This window comes from Zonotrichia leucophrys, chromosome 4A (genome assembly GCF_028769735.1).
Source record: "Zonotrichia leucophrys gambelii isolate GWCS_2022_RI chromosome 4A, RI_Zleu_2.0, whole genome shotgun sequence".
Classification (NCBI taxonomy): domain Eukaryota; kingdom Metazoa; phylum Chordata; class Aves; order Passeriformes; family Passerellidae; genus Zonotrichia; species Zonotrichia leucophrys.
This window is the reverse complement of record NC_088174.1, coordinates 18,301,386-18,318,891: the sequence shown is the minus strand read 5'-3', so window position 1 is coordinate 18,318,891 and position 17,506 is coordinate 18,301,386.

Sequence of the window (17,506 nt, the reverse complement as noted above, 5' to 3'; positions counted from 1 at the left end):
CTTTTTTCCTGTATTTTTGTCGTTGCTGTACAGCTTTGGTCTACTTGTTAAAAGAAAATAGTTATAATAACTTAAGGGCATTAAACTTCTTGGTTCTCCTTTTATTAAAAACTTCTCATCTATCATGAGAATTCTGCTCACATTCTCCTAATGCGCCTGAAACTTTTTTTTCTTATTGGGTTCTTATTCCAGAGGTCTTGACTTGTTCTGGTAATTTGCAAATGCTGCCAATCCCTAGCAACGACTTTGTTGTAAAGTTGTGTATTTCTTTTATCACCGAGTTACATTACAGAAATTTAAAATACCATTCAGAGCATGTGCTCAATACCTTTCAAAGGTACAGCACTAACAATGGAGCTGTGGTTTTTTAAATTCTTTTTTTAAATTTTGGCTGGTTAGAAAAAGTACACAAAACATTATCTCATTTGACAATGGCCATTTATCACTGACTTTGAGAGCAGAAATAATGAATTTGTTATGTATTATACTAATTATTATTTTCTGTAAAAAAGGAAAAAGTAAAATATTTCTGTGAATTAAAGTACAGAGCAGTGAAGCAATGTGATCAACAGCTCCAACTCCAAGAAATATGAATTAACAATTATCTAAAAATTTCCTAAGTAGCTGATCCAAAAAATCAGTTCCCAGGAGTTTCAGATAAAAAATTCTCTGATTTCCAAATTAGATCTATGTTCCATTAGGGGTTGCACTAAACTCCCACAGCTTTTGGCTCTGCACATTTCACTGTAATGTAGAATAGAATAAATTATGTAGCAACCTGTTAGGATCCAATGGTGGTAGAACTGTATTAAAAAAATAGATTAAGAAAAAAATTACTGTATGGCATAAAAGGAAGGAAAAAGCCAATGGCAATTACACAGATTGGAAAAGCTTCCAAAGGATGCGATTTTGCAGCAAAAGCCTCCTCCTGCTCTGAGGGGCTGCTTTGGGGTTTGGGGGTTTTTGTTCTCTCCAGCCACAGGGGTGACCACAAATCAATGCAATGGCAAGCACAAATCCCCAGAAACAGCCAGAGCAATTCCCTAAAGCTGCAAGGCCCTTCTTTTCATAAATAACAGATACATGGGGGCAGAGCTGGAGCTGAGCTCAGGGACCCCGCTCCTGTCCCACCTGGGCAGGTGGCAGGGAAGGCTCTGGCCCGTGGCACCTTTTCTCCTGAGCCCCTCCTGCCCTCAGCACATCAGAGCCAGTGCAGGAGCTGCTCCTCACCCCTGGGCTCCCCAACCCCGAACTTCAATGCTGTCTGTCAGGGGGACATCCACAAAATGCACCATCAAGTTCATCCCCTGCCCCCATCTCCCCCAAACTGCTGCACCAGCTTCCAGAAATTGTTTTGCTGCTCCTGCATAGCAAGGCAAATACAACAGTCTAAAGGTCTTTTGAAGAACGGGGAGAGAAAGCCTTTTGAATATCTCTGCAGATAGCAGGAGATCTTTCTCTTCCCAAGAAAGTGCTGAATATACAATTAAATGCTAAACAGCGCTGCAGACATTGTTATGTTCAGAACTGTTCCATAGAGAAAAATCATCTCTTTCACAGGTCTGACAACTCTAAAAACTCTGCTTTTATACAAGAGCTCAGCATCTTTGTTAATCAAAAGGACAGACTTGTAAGACACACATATTTATAAGTCTGAGTGAACAGATCATGTTCCTATTCAGAGACCTTGGTACTGCTTGCCCACGAAACACCACAATTCCATATGTGCCAATAAAGCACATGCTAAATGTGTCACATTAGCTGTGTTCCCTGATTTGCTGGTTTGTCTGGGTTGGAGCTGATCACAGAGTTCTCAGGTTCTGTCAGAAAAAAACAAAACAAAACAATTTAAGTGAGACCAATGAGCCCAAGAACTCAGAGACAAGGAATCATAAGAAGTATTGTGATTCTAGTTACTAACTTATATTTGTACTTGGAAGTGGATGTGAGCCCTTTTCCCTTTCACATTTTTAAAAGTTTATTATTCATTCATTTTAACCCAGATACACACAAGTACTCTAACTTGTAAGAACAGGAAACAGGGTCAAACCAAAGATGCCTCCAGTTCAATACTCCAGCAGATGTCTGAGGAGGCTTTGAGAACATGACAAGTACCAGGGACAGAGTGTTCACAGCGTTCTGTGGGAATGTTCTGCAATCCAAACATTCAGGGGTCAAGAACCTCTTGAAGAGAAGTAATATTTTTTTTTAATACAGAAAGCCTTAATGATTTGAATTTGTTGCCTACTTGTCCAACTGCTTTTGAACCCACACAGATTTTATTATCTACACACAATGCATTGGATCAACAACTTCCACAGCTTAACGCCATGCTGTGTGAGGAACTGTTTGCTTTAATCACACTGAGCCAACCACTTGCTGAGCTTGATAGCTCTTAATTCTCACATGGAAGAGACAACTCCCTCCTGTTCTCTTTCTCCAGCTAATTCATATTTCCTCCTCTGCTTTCTTTCCTCAGCCTCAAAGCTCCTAACATGAGCTAGTTAAAAACAACAGTTCCATTCTGTTGATAATTGTGCAGCATTCTTTCCTGGATCTTCTGCAGTTTTATTGCACCCTGAGACAAAGATCAAACCCACAGACAATATGAAGGAGATAATAATGCCCTTTATTTTCCACTCTCTATCAATTTCCTGACATTCTGTCTGTCTGGATTTTAACCACTGTCATCCAATATGTCCATAAAACATGAGAAATATCAAGACCTTGTTTCAGAAGCTGTGTTTTGTTTCTAAATCCAGGGCTGTCCAGGATACCTGGAATGAACGTGGGGGAAACTTTTTACTCAGCCACACACTTTTACATCATTATCTATCAGACTTCAAATGTGCTCTGCCAGTGCATTTGCCAGCATTTCACAGCAAATAAATTCATCATATTTGTCTTCCTGAAGAGTAGCTCTGCTCTGAATGAAGCACAGGACTAACCAACAACAGCAGCTTTTCTTTCCTCCTGGTTTTACCTCTGTGTGGGAATGGCTCCCCAGGCAGCACAGGCAGGGCTGAACTGCACAAGATGTGAGAGGCAAAATCAGAGGGTGCTGCTAACAGGGGCTCTCCTTTGTGGGATCAAACTGTCCCCCTAATGGACAGCCCCATCCCATAAAAATAAAAAACAGACATTTTGAATGCATGGCAAGTTACCTAATCTTGAAAAAAAAAATTAATAAAATAATGTCTAAGTCTTCTAAATTCAATCATTTGCAGTTTTGGACAGTCTTGAAGTCCTCCAAAACTTGCTTGAACCTTGGCAAGGTGGCTCTGCAGGGTTAATGACAGGCAATAAAATGAACTGTATTTTATATCTGGGTTATTGAAATGTACACTAATATTTAACATATAAAATAGAAGTTCTGGCCATATTCTAGCCAATAACTGTATCAAACGCAATAGAATCCAATGCCAAATTTGATTGGCATCAGTCAACAATCCCCTGTTTTCAGACAGAGAAAATGTCAACAAATGCAAATGTTTTATTTTACTTTCACCCCATAAAAAGTCATTTTTAGTGTCTATTAAGCATTAAAAGTAAACACAATCACAACTCCAGAATTTCCAGAAACATGTAGAGCTCATTTAGGCAGCTCCTGAGTAGAAAAAGTGCCATATTACTAAGCAGTTTACATTTTTATGTATTCTTTTGGGAATTTTCTGTACAGGCTCCTGATATCAGAGCAGCAATTCCCATCTTTTGTTTTGTCTCTAACAACCTGCCAGGATAATTAAACTCACAGCTCAGCAGGTCTCAGTGCCTGCAGAATCTTCTGGACAGACATCAGAAGGCTGGCATGGCAGCAGCTCGTGTCTCTCTAACGAGGAGGAGAAAATCTCCAGCAGCAGATGTCCAGCTAATCCAGCCTCAAAGGCAGGAACAAACGCCAGCCACAACAAAAATCACCCAAAGCTGAAAAGAGCACAGGTCCCCCTGCCCCAGCGAGGGAGGAGGTCTGCTGAGCACCTCCATCCATTCTCTCTGACCTGACCCTGTGCCAAGTGCAAATCCTCAGCAGATCAAGGAAAGGCTCTGCAGCCTTCACCCCAAGCCCCTTGGGCCTCCCCAGGTGACCCCAGCCCATGGCAGAGATGCCCAGGCAGCCACACAGATCTCCACTGCTAATTCACCACATTCCCAGGGTCCCTCCCAGCACAGCCCCTGCACAAATTCCAGAATTTTAACCCCAAACCACTCTGGACAATGGAACCTCCCACCAGCCCCTGCACAAATTCCACAATTTTAACCCCAAACCACTCTAGGTACTGGAACCTCCCACCAGCTCCTGCACAAATTCCCCAATTTTAACCCCAAACCATTCTGGACAATGGAACCTCCGACCAGCCCCTGCACAAATTCCACAATTTTAACCCCAAACCACTCTGGACAATGGAACCTCCCACCAGCTCCTGCACAAATTCCCCAATTTTAACCCCAAACCACTCTGGACAATGGAACCTCCCACCAGCCCCTGCACAAATTCCACAATTTTAACCCCAAACCACTCTGGACGCTGGAACCTCCCACCAGCCCCTGCACAAATTCCACAATTTTAACCCCAAACCACTCTGGGCGCTGGAACCTCCCACCAGCTCCTGCACAAATTCCACAATTTTAACCCCAAACCACTCTAGGCACTGGAACCTCCCACCAGCTCCTGCACAAATTCCCCAATTTTAACCCCAAACCACTCTGGACAATGGAACCTCCCACCAGCCCCTGCACAAATTCCACAATTTTAACCCCAAACCACTCTGGACAATGGAACCTCCCACCAGCCCCTGCACAAATTCCACAATTTTAACCCCAAACCACTCTAGGTACTGGAACCTCCGACCAGCCCCTGCACAAATTCCACAATTTTAACCCCAAACCATTCTGGGCGCTGGAACCTCTCACCAGCAGGTTCATGGAACCACGAGCGGAACAGAATTCAATTGAGAAGTCTCACAGTCTCTCATGATCTAAGCTCTGCTGTGCTCCCAGGCACAACACAACTCTTCCTCCCTTGCAAGGCCCATTTTGTCAAATATTCTCCGAAAATGAAATTTTGGCTGGCGCAATGGAGTTTTATATAGATAATCAGCGCAAGGGGAAGGAAACATTTGGGAGCTGTTTGGCCAGCATGTGTCTCTGTCTGTTGCACAGCCCCTTGAAGACACTCAGCAAAGAGGGGATCTATTTTCACTCCTCCTATCAGACTCATTTAAGGACGTGTTTTGACTCAGTTCTTTCACACTTAAGTCATTCTCTGGGAATAAATTGACTGGATTTTCAAGTTTTTCCTGAGGAGAGTTGCTCAAACTGTTTTGTTCTGCACAATTGCCCATAGCCATCAGTAAGAGTTGGCCCAGCTGACCCCTTGAGCTCCCCTTGGCACTGCAGAGTGTCTATTTTAGGTAGCTCCCACTCAGATTATATTGGCTTTTGCAAATTACACATGTGGAACTCAATATTTACTAGATATTTTATAGAAATACTGTTTCTTAATTCAAACCTAGATATTCTTCTGGGACTAACCAATGGCACTACAACAATCAGGCAGATTTGTCATTTACTGCTATAACCAAGGACAGTGCAAAAAAGATACTCAAGACATTTGTGTTAAGAAGGTCCATTATAAGGGGAACAAACTTTAAAGCCGGAAATCTCAAACTTGTTATCGAACCTGAACTAGATATTATGGAATTAAACAGAACACTAAGGAGACTTTTTTGAGCATTTGGGTCTTCTTTGTTCAAACAGAAAAAGACTAAAGCCCCTAAGAAGTTTGAGCAGCTAGATATTGATCAAAACTCTCCTGCATGTTGGTGAGAAAGTCTGTAAGATTATAATTTCCCATATTACTGCTCAAAACTTAAAAATACCTAACACATATGCTCACTAGAACTTAGGGAAGGAGTGCTGGTGGAAATAGAAGGTCTGTTCAGGATAATCTCCTACTGCTCGACATTGTTCAGGACCCACCATCAAAAAGTAGGCATAAATAAAGTTATTTAAAGCTCCATTTGCATCTGCTTCATTGTGGGATCCAAACATCCCACTAGAAACCACAGGATGTAAGTGACGGTAAGATTCTTGCCCAAACCAGGCATATCAGTTTGAATGGAACAGTAAAAATCAGTTCTGGGACCCAAAATCATCAGGAATTGAAGTACCAAGGTGGGTACCAGATGTCCTCAATTACTGCCTAATGGCTTCTTCTGTAATGGACATGAGGAAGTTCCAGTGTCCTCAACAATTTCATGAATGTTTTCCTCAAGAGGAAAAAAGGACTGCAGATTTTACACCCAGAAAACGGGATGTGGCTCTTTTCTCTGAACTACTACCAGGAGTGTGCCAGGAGATTCTCACTAAAAAGTTTTAAAAGCCAACAGATTCTTTATTTCAGTATTTCCAGCAAGGCATCATTATTCCTGCTGTTCTCCAGGGTAAACCTCACTTATGCTTGGCCCATTTAATATAATAGAAGAATAATCAGAAATCAAATAGAATTTTGTCTGTGACTTGCTCCACAGTGTTAAAGTAACTCAGAAAGTTTGAGTGCTTTGGTGGCAAATTGCCATCTGCCCTAAGCGTGTCCCAAAGGCTCTGGGAAGTGATTTGAACACTGATTTTTCAGTGTTCTGAGCTTCTTTTAAAAGTATTTCATCCCTTATTTCCCAAACAGTAGTAGGAGACTGAAAAAGTGTCTTGCAAACATCTGTGCAGTGAGATCATCTGTGTGTGTGTCACACATTGCCAGCACCTGCTCAGTCAGAGCAGGGCAGAAAGGAAATTAAATAAAATAACATGGAACAAACCCTCACTCCAATAGGATGAAAGCTTAAGGACAGTAGAAGACCAATCCTGATTTCAAGAACTATATACTAACTGCACCTAAAATAAAAGATAAACCAAAGTTCTCTTACAGTGAGGCACACCCATTAAAGATGCATGGGTCAGCATTAGTACAATGGTATTTTTTTAAATATTTAATGGTAAAATAATAACAAATATTTTCTCTCAATCTTAAAGAGGTCTTTTTGAAGATCAAAGGATATGGAGTTAATTTTGATAACCAGCTATGTTTGGTATTTTGCCAATTTAAACAGAATATAAAAAAAAAAAACAAAAACAACCAAAAAACCAACAAACCAACAAAAAACCACCCAGATTTTTGTATAGGCAAGTAAAAAAAAGCAACAAAAAAGGTGTTTTAGTTATGAAAAAGACAGAAGATAGAAAAAGTTTGGGGTTTTTTTTGAGGGGCATTTCATTTTAAATATGTCCCTAATTTCAGGGAAATAGCTGTTCTTGAACATAAAGATTCCCCCCATCTCTTAAAGCAGCCAGGAGACATTTCCTGAACACCTGGCAGGAGCTGCTGCAGTTGCCCGTTTGAAATCCTGCAGGTTTCTGCTGCACCCCTGCACAGGGACAATTCTGCAGCTCTAATTAGAACAAAGAAGGCCTTGATTGAGTGGAGTGCTGAAGCCACCAAGTGATCATATTGTTAGCTTTAACCTTTCCCACGAGACGCATCTTCTGGCAGCAAAACAGAAATGTAGCAGCATTTATTGTGTTCTATTCATTACTCAAACATACAGCACAAGAGTTTAGTTGATAAAATAGCAGTGGGGATAAAAAAAATTCTTCTGTATCAGTCCCTTCATTAGTGCACAGCTCCATGCACTGCAGCACCAAGGCACTGATGCCTTTCATTTGGGTACAAAACCAGCCAAAGGAGCATTTTGCACACCAAAATATCCCACACTGAGCATGGGGGCACTCCATAGTGTGGGGCTGCTGCACACCAGCAGTTTAGGGAAAAAAACAGGGTAAATAGGGACTTGTTGAAGCCAGTCTCAAGCACAGAACACCACTGCTTTGCAAACATTTCTGCATTTCAGAATTATAGAAACCAAGTGTATTTACCAAGCTCATCCATGAGTGTGTTCTCTTACTGTCTCCTAACAGATTGAGCATTTTCATGGGCAAGGATTATTAACAGGGACCTTCACCTGCAGAATACCTTGTACCAAACTGGAACTGATTCAAGTCCACTGGAGATAAAATAATGAAGAATCATGTCCTCTTTGGCATTTTAATCTTGATTGAGTTTGAACAGTTCTGAAAATTCCACACATTGAAAAAAAAAAAAAATTACTAGAAATTGCAGTGAAAGATTAGTTCAGCTTGGCTTTGTCAGGATGAGCCACATTTGCTCCATCAAACACAGTAACAGCACCCAAAGCGTTATTCTGTGATGGAATCCACAGGAATATCCCAACCCCACTTTTCTGATGAAGCAAATCTATTGATATTAAATGCTCAGCACCAGATTGAACCAAAACCAGCAGCCACATCCCAGGCTGATTCCTAATTTGCTCTCAGCTGGAGTCTTCATCCAGAGCTATTTGATAGAACTGGGCGCCTTTCAAATGCATTCTTGCATCTTTGGAAATGTTTTGAAATGTTGAGTTTTGTGATGTTTGCCTGCATGCTTGTTCAGCGAGTATAATGACCATGGAGCTGCCTCTTGTACACTTTAAAGTCTGACTTTGCTTTCCAAAACAATTTGTAACTGTTGTCTCCATTGAAAGTTTTTAGGAGAGGAACACTCCACTACATAAGATCAGCTATCATTAATTTTGTTCTTTTGCATTTAGTTATTTTCATTTCTATTATCTTCAAAAAGCCAGATGATACAGCTTCACAGGCATTCCCATCCCCAAATGCCATTTTATTTTCTCCAGAAATGCTACTTTCAGTTAACAAGTAAAGTGTAAATGAGATGAGCTCACAAACAATTGAAAAAAAGTTACTGCTGTGCTCAAAATATCAAAAACTTTAGAGAAGGCAATAAAGGTCCTGCCAAAGCAAAAATATGCAATTCTGATAAATGTCTTAGCAGAAAGTGAGAAAGCATCTCTCATACATATATATATACACACACATACAAAGATCTTGCCTGAAGCCACTTGTATCCATTGTTAATTACAAAACTTACTGTGGAAAGCGAGAAATGGTATCTGGCTCATAAAAACACTTAGTAATTGTTAAGAACTAAGAAAAGAACTAATCTAAATTAAGATATATATCTCTCAATTAGTGTTGTGTTATTTTTGTGCATCATGTATACTGTGCAGAATTTCTCCATGAGGAATCAGATAAAACACATCAGTTATCAGTTTGCTTTGCTACATGTATGTGACAGAGTTATATTATGAAGGAACAAACAGACCCTTGCAGCTCCAGGGGAAAACAAGAACAATCAATTAAAAATAAAAATAAAGGAGGACAACATCCATTCAAAGAAGTCAATCTTTCTACTCCATTTTGGTCTCATTCACAGGGATTTTGGTTTTGTTTTCAAAAGTCCATAATTTCAACACACCCCAAAACAAAAATAAAGTCAGGTATTTGTCATAATCTCATTTTTAACGTGGTCATTAATGGTTGGATGAAACCTCAGTGAAGCCTGAGGCTCCTGCAAGCAGATAAAATCTGGTGTACCAACAGAATAACTACAAATTGCAGGATTTTAGCTTTGTGCTCTTCAGTCACTCCTATGAAGTTGCACAGATTTTCAGCTTTTATTAACAAGTAGAATTCCACAGCCATCTCCGCACTCTGCGGTGCCAGAGTAACATTCATATTCCCTTTCTGAAATCACAGCAGGTGAGCCACATAAAGCAAAGTGAAGGCCAGTGAGAAATACTTACTGCCTGTGATTCAAGGAGTTAACTCACACTTGTAAGTGGATTAATGGAAAACAGCTCCAACACTTTCACCCTCAGCTGCCCACCCTGCCCCTCTCCAGGCTTATCCACCAGGAACAGCAAACAATCCCAATGGAGCACTCAGTTAACCCAACACATCCCCACGAACCGAAGCTGGCACAGGCTGGCATGAACGGCCATGAACTGCGCCCCAAATCCATTTACTTTCAAAACATTCTTCAGAGAAGATTTCAATAAGGAAACAAACATTGCAGCAACTCCCAACAGCCAAAGGACCAAACCCACTGCAGAACAGAGCACCTGCAGTCCCCCAAAAACCCACCCAGGGACCTCAGGAGGCAGCAGCTCCAATCCCAGCCCCAAGGCTGGGCTGCCCTGATCCCTTACCTGCTCTGCAGCCAGGGGTGCACAGCTCCAGCAGGAGCCCAGGGGCTTGGGCAGAGCCAGGGGATGAGGCAGGAGCTGGGAATGGGATTAAACCCTGAGCCCAGAGTGCCAGGGCTGGGCTGGGCTGGGTTGGATTGGGCTGGGATAGCTTGGATTGGATTGGATGGAATTGAGTTGGGCTGGGTTGGGCTGGGCTGGGCTGGATTGGATTGGATTGGATTGGGCTGGGCTGGGCTGGGCTGGGCTGGGCTGGGCTGGATTGGATTGGATTGGATTGGGCTGGGCTGGGCTGGATTGGTCTGGGATAGGTTGGATTGGATAGGATTGGGTTGGGTTGGGCTGGGCTGGGCTGGTGGATTGGTCTGGGATGGGTGGATTGGTAGGATAGGTTGGATTGGATAGGGTTGGGTTGGGCTGGGCTGGGCTGGGCTGGATTGGATTGGGCTGGTTGGGTTGGATTGGATTGGGCTGGGCTGGGCTGGGCTAGGCTGGATTGGATTGGATTGGATTGGATTGGATTGGATTGGATTGGATTGGATTGGATTGGATTGGATTGGATTGGATTAGGCAGGGTGGGGCAGGGATGCCAATGCCCCACCTGGGGCAGGTCAGGGTTATCAGCACCTGCCAGGGCTGTCAGACCCTCAGAGGGATCCTTTATTCCCCATTCCATCCCAGACCACCCCGCCACTGGCACAGAACTGCTGATGGTTGCACTTGGTTGTATCTGCAGCCCACCAGGAAAGAAGGGGCTGCAGCAAAACCCACCCTGGAAGGACAGGGTTAGAGACCAAAATATACAATCCTTGCCAGAGCGGATAAAATAAAAATAATATTCTGTGGTGGTCATGTCACAGCATTGAATGCCAGGTGGAGATAAACATTACCAAGAAATCACAAAATGAGTCAGAAAATAGAAGCTGGAAAAGGGATTGATATCAGCCCTGCCATTCAATTAATTGGCTCTTCCCCCACCCACCAATAATACCCAGGTTGTACAGAATCAATTTACTCTCCTCCAAAGACCAATCTCAACCACATTTCTTAATAATAAAAATAAGAGAAGGAGGAGAGGGAAGTAAGTAAAACCAAAGTGATGCTACTTAAAAACGGGCACTATGATTTTTTTCTTTTCTTGAATAATTCAGAATTGGAATTCCCTGTCTTAAAACTTAAACCAAGAAATAAGGACAGTTGAAAAAAATAATTAGATGTTTCAAAGAATGAGACTATCTCCATAATTACATAATTTTTTCCCTTTATCTTAAAAAGGAGTGAGGATTGTATTACAAGGTATAGGTCAACAACTAATGAACAAGATGAAGGATAAATGTTTTTAGAGAGACTCAGGCAGCCATCTGCAGGAGGAGAAGAAAGGAAATGGCAAACCTCTTAACCTTTGCTGTTTTAGCTCACAATTAATCTGGTAGCAGATAAGAGGCCCATAATCCTTTTATGAGTTTTATCAGAAATAATAAGCCAACAAATTTACAAAATGCATATGCAAACCAGGGTATCCTAAGCTCATTAAGGATGAAGCAATCCCACAAAAGAAGGTCATAACTGCAGCATCCTGTAACAGATGCTTAGAGAAAGGATGTGAGAAACAGGGCAAGTAAAGAACAGCCCTCTCCTTGTTCATCCCTCCCAGGTACAATCCATAATTTCAGAACTCCTGTGCTAGAGGTTGCATTCAGAAATTTATTTTCAGCTGCTCCCTCTGGACTATTCTTCCATAAGGGCTCTGTATAATCCTTTTTTGAGCCCATTTATAATTTGGCTTCTGCAATGCCCAGTGTAAAGTCTTCCATCATTTATTTACACATTGTATGAAAAAAAAAATACTTGTGTTTTCTTAAGCTTCCAGATGACAGATTTATTGAGGTAGAGATTAGCTCTTAAAACAGAGGATAGTTTAAATGGCAAAAGTGCTAGGGACAAGAATACTTAGGAATAATCAATACCACCTGTGCCAAAAGAATAATTGAATTGCAGTAGTTTGCCTAAAGACAGAAAAATGAGACAACATTATAGCAGTCATCAGGAAAATAAAAGGCTGTTGCAAAGAGGAATGGAATTATCTGTTCCTCGTGGCCACAGCGAATAAGCAATAGGTTTAAATGGCATAAGGAAGCTCAAAGCTGGATATTAGAGGAGAAAACATCATCCTAATAATAGCAGGGCTAATCCAAAGGACTGCTCTGATGGTTTCTCTGGTAGCAAAGTGGAGGAGAGCCTTTGTGGCACCACACAGATGTGTTCAGCTGGTTCTACAGCCACACAGATGTGTTCAGCTGGTTCTGCAGCCACACAGATGTGTTCAGCTGGTTCTTCAGCCACACAGATGTGTTCAGCTGGTTCTGCAGCCACACAGATGTGTTCAGCTGGTTCCACAGCCACACAGATGTGTTCAGCTGGTTCTACAGCCACACAGATGTGTTCAGCTGGTTCTACAGCCACACAGATGTGTTCAGCTGGTTCCTCAGCCACACAGATGTGTTCAGCTGGTTCTGCAGCCAACAGTGTGTTCAGCTGTTCTTCAGCCACACAGATGTGTGTTCAGCTGGTTCTGACAGCCACACAGATGTGTGTTCAGCTTGTCTTGCAGCCACACAGATGTGTTCAGCTGGTTCTGCAGCCACACAGATCTGTTCAGCTGGTTCTGCAGCCACACAGATGTGTTCAGCTGGTTCCACAGCCACACAGATGTGTGTTCAGCTGGTTCTGCAGCCACACACAGATGTGTTCAGCTGGTTCTGCAGCCACACAGATGTGTTCAGCTTGTTCTTCAGCCACACAGATGTGTTCAGCTGGTTCTTCAGCCACACAGATCAGTTCAGCTGGTTCCACAGCCACACAGATGTGTTCAGCTGGTTCTAGAGCCACACAGATGTGTTCAGCTGGTTCTGCAGCCACACAGATCAGTTCAGCTGGTTCCACAGCCACACAGATGTGTGTTCAGCTGGTTCTAGAGCCACACAGATCAGTTCAGCTGGTTCCACAGCCACACAGATGTGTTCAGCTGGTTCTGCAGCCACACAGATGTGTTCAGCTGGTTCTACAGGAGGCTGTAAAGCCTCAATGAGCTCCTGTGTCCCTCCAGGGCAGTTCTGCACACCCAGGGAAGGGAACTGCACACCCACCTGGCCCAGAGCTCGCTGCTCATCTCATTGTGCTCAGCTGCTGACTTTATCTATGGCACCCGTGAATTCTCAATTTTCAGACACACCCAGCACTGGGGGTACCTGAAATACAGCAGAGCACAGCCAGGAGGATGCCAGAATCCATGGTGGGCTTTGCAGAGTTATATTATTTATTTGTTATCAATTCTGGAATTGTTGCCAGTGCTTTAACACACAGCAACTCCCTCTGTACTCTCTAAATTCCCAATTTGAGTTTGAGAGCCTGGCTTTCCGCAGGTAGGATACCTTTTCCTTCTGGACAGCATCACACTGGTCATGATAAAAGCTACAGTTCTCAGGGGGAAAATCATCTAAAACTAAAGACCCAGATCCAAATCAAAATTCCACGTTTTCCTGCAAGGAATGGAGATTGCTGAAACCATGTCTGTTTAACAGAACGGGCAGTAAGAATGGAGCTTGGGGGTTTAGCCTTTCTAGGTACACATAGTGAGGAGAATCAGATAATTCTGTGTAAAGCAAAATTCAGTTCAAGTGGATAAAAACAGGTAAAGCTGTTTGCTCCTAATAAAAGAATATGTTGAATCCAAACCCTTTGTTTTGTTGTTCATTCCTGACCATATTTCACATCGAGGTATCTCAGAGGACAAAATTATTTACAGAGTTAGTTAACTGTAAATATCTTACCTTGTTGGTGTAAATCAGGGACATAATGAAACATCAGCTGCTACTTAAAGTGCTTGGCAGGACAGTTCATCTCATATTTATGTGCAAGCATAAACTTTGTGTGTCCTGATATATAATTGCAGTAACAATTCTATTGAATTTATCACTGCAAAGCTGCAGAGAGAAGTGTGCAGCAAACCTCATCGTTTTCATCATAAATGTTTTATATGTTTTCCCAAATTGTTAGTATTTTTTCCAAATCTTCCAAGCCTGGAAAATACATTAAAAATTATTATAAGAATTTTGAAAGGATTGAAATACAAGTCGAAGAACTTAGAATAATCTGATTAATAAAGCTTTAAATAGAGAGAGAGCTGTTGAGAAGAGTTTTTCTTACCTGAGAGAGGGAAAAGAGATGCTCAGGGGGCTGGAGCACCTCTGGTGTGAGGAGAGGCTGAGAGGGGAGGTTGTGCTGCTGGGGAAGAGAAAACCCCAGGGAGAGCTCAGAGCCCAAAGGAGAGCTGGGGAGGGACTGGGACAGGGCAGGGGTGGCAGCACACAGGGAATGGCTTCAGACTGGGAACGGGCAGGGTTGGACAGGATTTGGGTGGAAAACCTTTGCTGTGAGGGTTGTGGGAGGCACTGGGGGCCCTGTGAGAGGAGCTGGGATGTCCCAGAGAAAAGGGCACTGAGTAACCTCAGAGAAGAGATGAAAGGGAGCTTGGAAAGGACACTGAGTGAGGCCAGCTCCTAAACCTGCTCTATGCTGCCTGTGACAGGAGCAATCCCACCTTGTCCAGAGTGAGCTGCCTGTCCCTGCCCTGTCCCACAAGAATTGATGGGATATTCTCCCTCCTACCCAGTCCTGCACCAAATCCAGCTCAAAGGTGTCCCAGCAAACCCCCCTGGCCTTCCTCCTGTCCCAGAAAAGCAGAGGCTGATTCTCCTCAGAGCCATCCAGCCTGGCTCTCCAGCAGGGGACACAGGAGGAGAACAGCCCATCCTGCACCAGGGAGATCCAGGGCACCAGAAATCTTCTGTACCCTCAGAAACCTGACACACACAGGAGGAGAACAGCCCATCCTGCACCAGGGAGATCCAGGGGACCAGAAATCTTCCTTTGCACCCACAGAAACCTGAGACACACACAGGGTGAGGAACACCCTGCACCAGGAATATCCTGCAGAAATAATCTTTGTGCGCCCACAGACACACACAGGAGGAGAACAGCCCATCCTGCACCAGGGAGATCCAGGGGAGCAGAAATCATCCTTTGCACTCTCAAGAACCTGACACACACACAGAGTGAGGAGCAGCCCACCCTGCACCTGAGAGATCCTGCAGAAATCTTCCTTTGTACCCACAGAAACCTGACACACACACAGGGTGAGGAACACCCTGCACCAGGGATATCCTGCAGAAATAATCTTTGTGCACCCACAGACACACACAGGGTGAGGAACAGCCCATCCTGTACCAGGGAAAACCTGCAGAAATCATCCTTTGCACCCTCAAAAACCTGACATACACAGTGAGGAACAGCCCACCGTGCACCAGGGAAATTCTGGTGTGCAGAAATCGTGCTTGTGCACCCACAGAAACCTGACACACACACAGGGTGAGAAACAGCCCACCCTGCACCAGGGAGATCCTGGTGTGCAGAAATCATCCTTTGCACCCCCAGAAACCCCAAGCCCTGCCCCTGGGCACAGCTGCAGCACCTCTGGGGCAATGGATGTCCCGTCACTGCTGCAATGTCCTCCATATCTCCTTGTCTTCCAGCTGGGTGTTTATTCATTCCACATTGCTTCATTTGTTATTTTCCTTTATTCCATTTCCTATTTCGGTCTCCTCATTAATTTTTATGCACTTTTATTTTCATTTGTATACTTTTCATCACTTCAATATCCTAATATTTCAGCAGTCCAATTAGCTGCTTCCATATCTTAATCACACCGAGACTCCTTATTCAGCTATAAATATAATTTTATTACTGCTGTTTTAATGACTAAGTGTTATAATAACTATTCTATATAAAACAATTTCTCTTAAAACTTTCCCCATTTCCTTCACTTGTCTATAATTCATTTCATCTCTCATCATACTTTCCATTTTCCTCAGTAGATCCTATATCATCCCTAAATATTTCCTGTATTGGAAGCTCATTACCTGGGGAGCTGGTAAACTTTCCCTGCTTCACCATAAACATAAGAGCAAGCACTGAAACATTTCCCCTCGCTTATCAGGCTGTCCTGAACCTGCTGAAGGAACCCCAGCCTGAAGACAGAGAGCATCTCCACATTAAGGGAATTGTATTTTAATTAGCATGCAAGCACAGCCCAGATGGGCATGATGAATATAATCCACAGCTCTGTTCTGAATATCAACATCATAAATAAAAAATGTTGTAGTTGTATATGAAACCATCACTTCTGAAGTGAAAACCCAGCATTGTTCTCAGCTTTATTTTCAGATAGACCATATACTTGCAGTGAAATAGTTAATATTTATTATATTTATTAATTTAGTAACATTCCATCTTCTAAAATCCCCATTATTTCAGGCAGGTCATTAACTTCTGAGAGGCTGATGCTTCTAACTCTCCAATAAACCACAATGAAAGTCTCTGAGTCAAACCATAAAAACTTCTTCCATTCTAATTGTCCCCATTCTGTGAGCTGAAGATTTGTCTGTGCCATGAAGGTGCAGGGGAGAGCAAGGTCTGCAGGAAACACAGCCAGGAATGTTCATCCATCTCATCCTGGGGTGGGAACAAGGAGGATTTAGCTCATTTCAGAATCAAAATCACCATTATTCAGTGTCAGTTTCTCCTCAACTGCTACACTGTGCAACTTGAATTTGGTTTTATGAGGGGAGAATTAAAAGCATTAAAGGAAGTACAAAGTTATGCAGTTTCAACAGTGTGCATCCAAGTAGCCACATTTATTTATAAAGCCCCATCACACTGAACTCCTCCACAGGGGATTGCAGCACCTTTTTGTAATTTTATTTAAAATTTATATTTAAATTCATTCCCTTCCCAGTCCACTGGTCCTGTGAGGTGGCTGTGGTTGGGCAGTGTCACACTTTTTAGCAGTGTCACACTTTTATTCCCTGCAAGAGGTGGAGCCCAAACCCTTGTGGCTTCTGTACTGGTGCAACCTCCTGTCTCTGCTTAGAAAACAAATCTTCCTGTGCAGATACTTTATATTTCATCAATAGTTCATCAATAGAGGCCTATTTTTGTAGAGGATAGTATCTTTACTTATCTTATTACCCAAATAGGAGACCTAAATCTGTTACTGTATAATACTATTATACAATATTATTAATAATCATATATTATTATAACAATATTAATACATTAGCTACTATTATTATTATTATTATTATTATTACTACTACTACTACTATTATTATTACTATTATTTTAAGAAAAGCCAGGTGGAAATCAGGCTTACTAATGCATTTTAGACCCAAAGCATAACATCTTGGTAAACCAGGTGGAATTGTATTCATATCACTGTCAATTTCTATCAGCTGAACATGTGATTTGTGTTTTACCAACCCAAAATT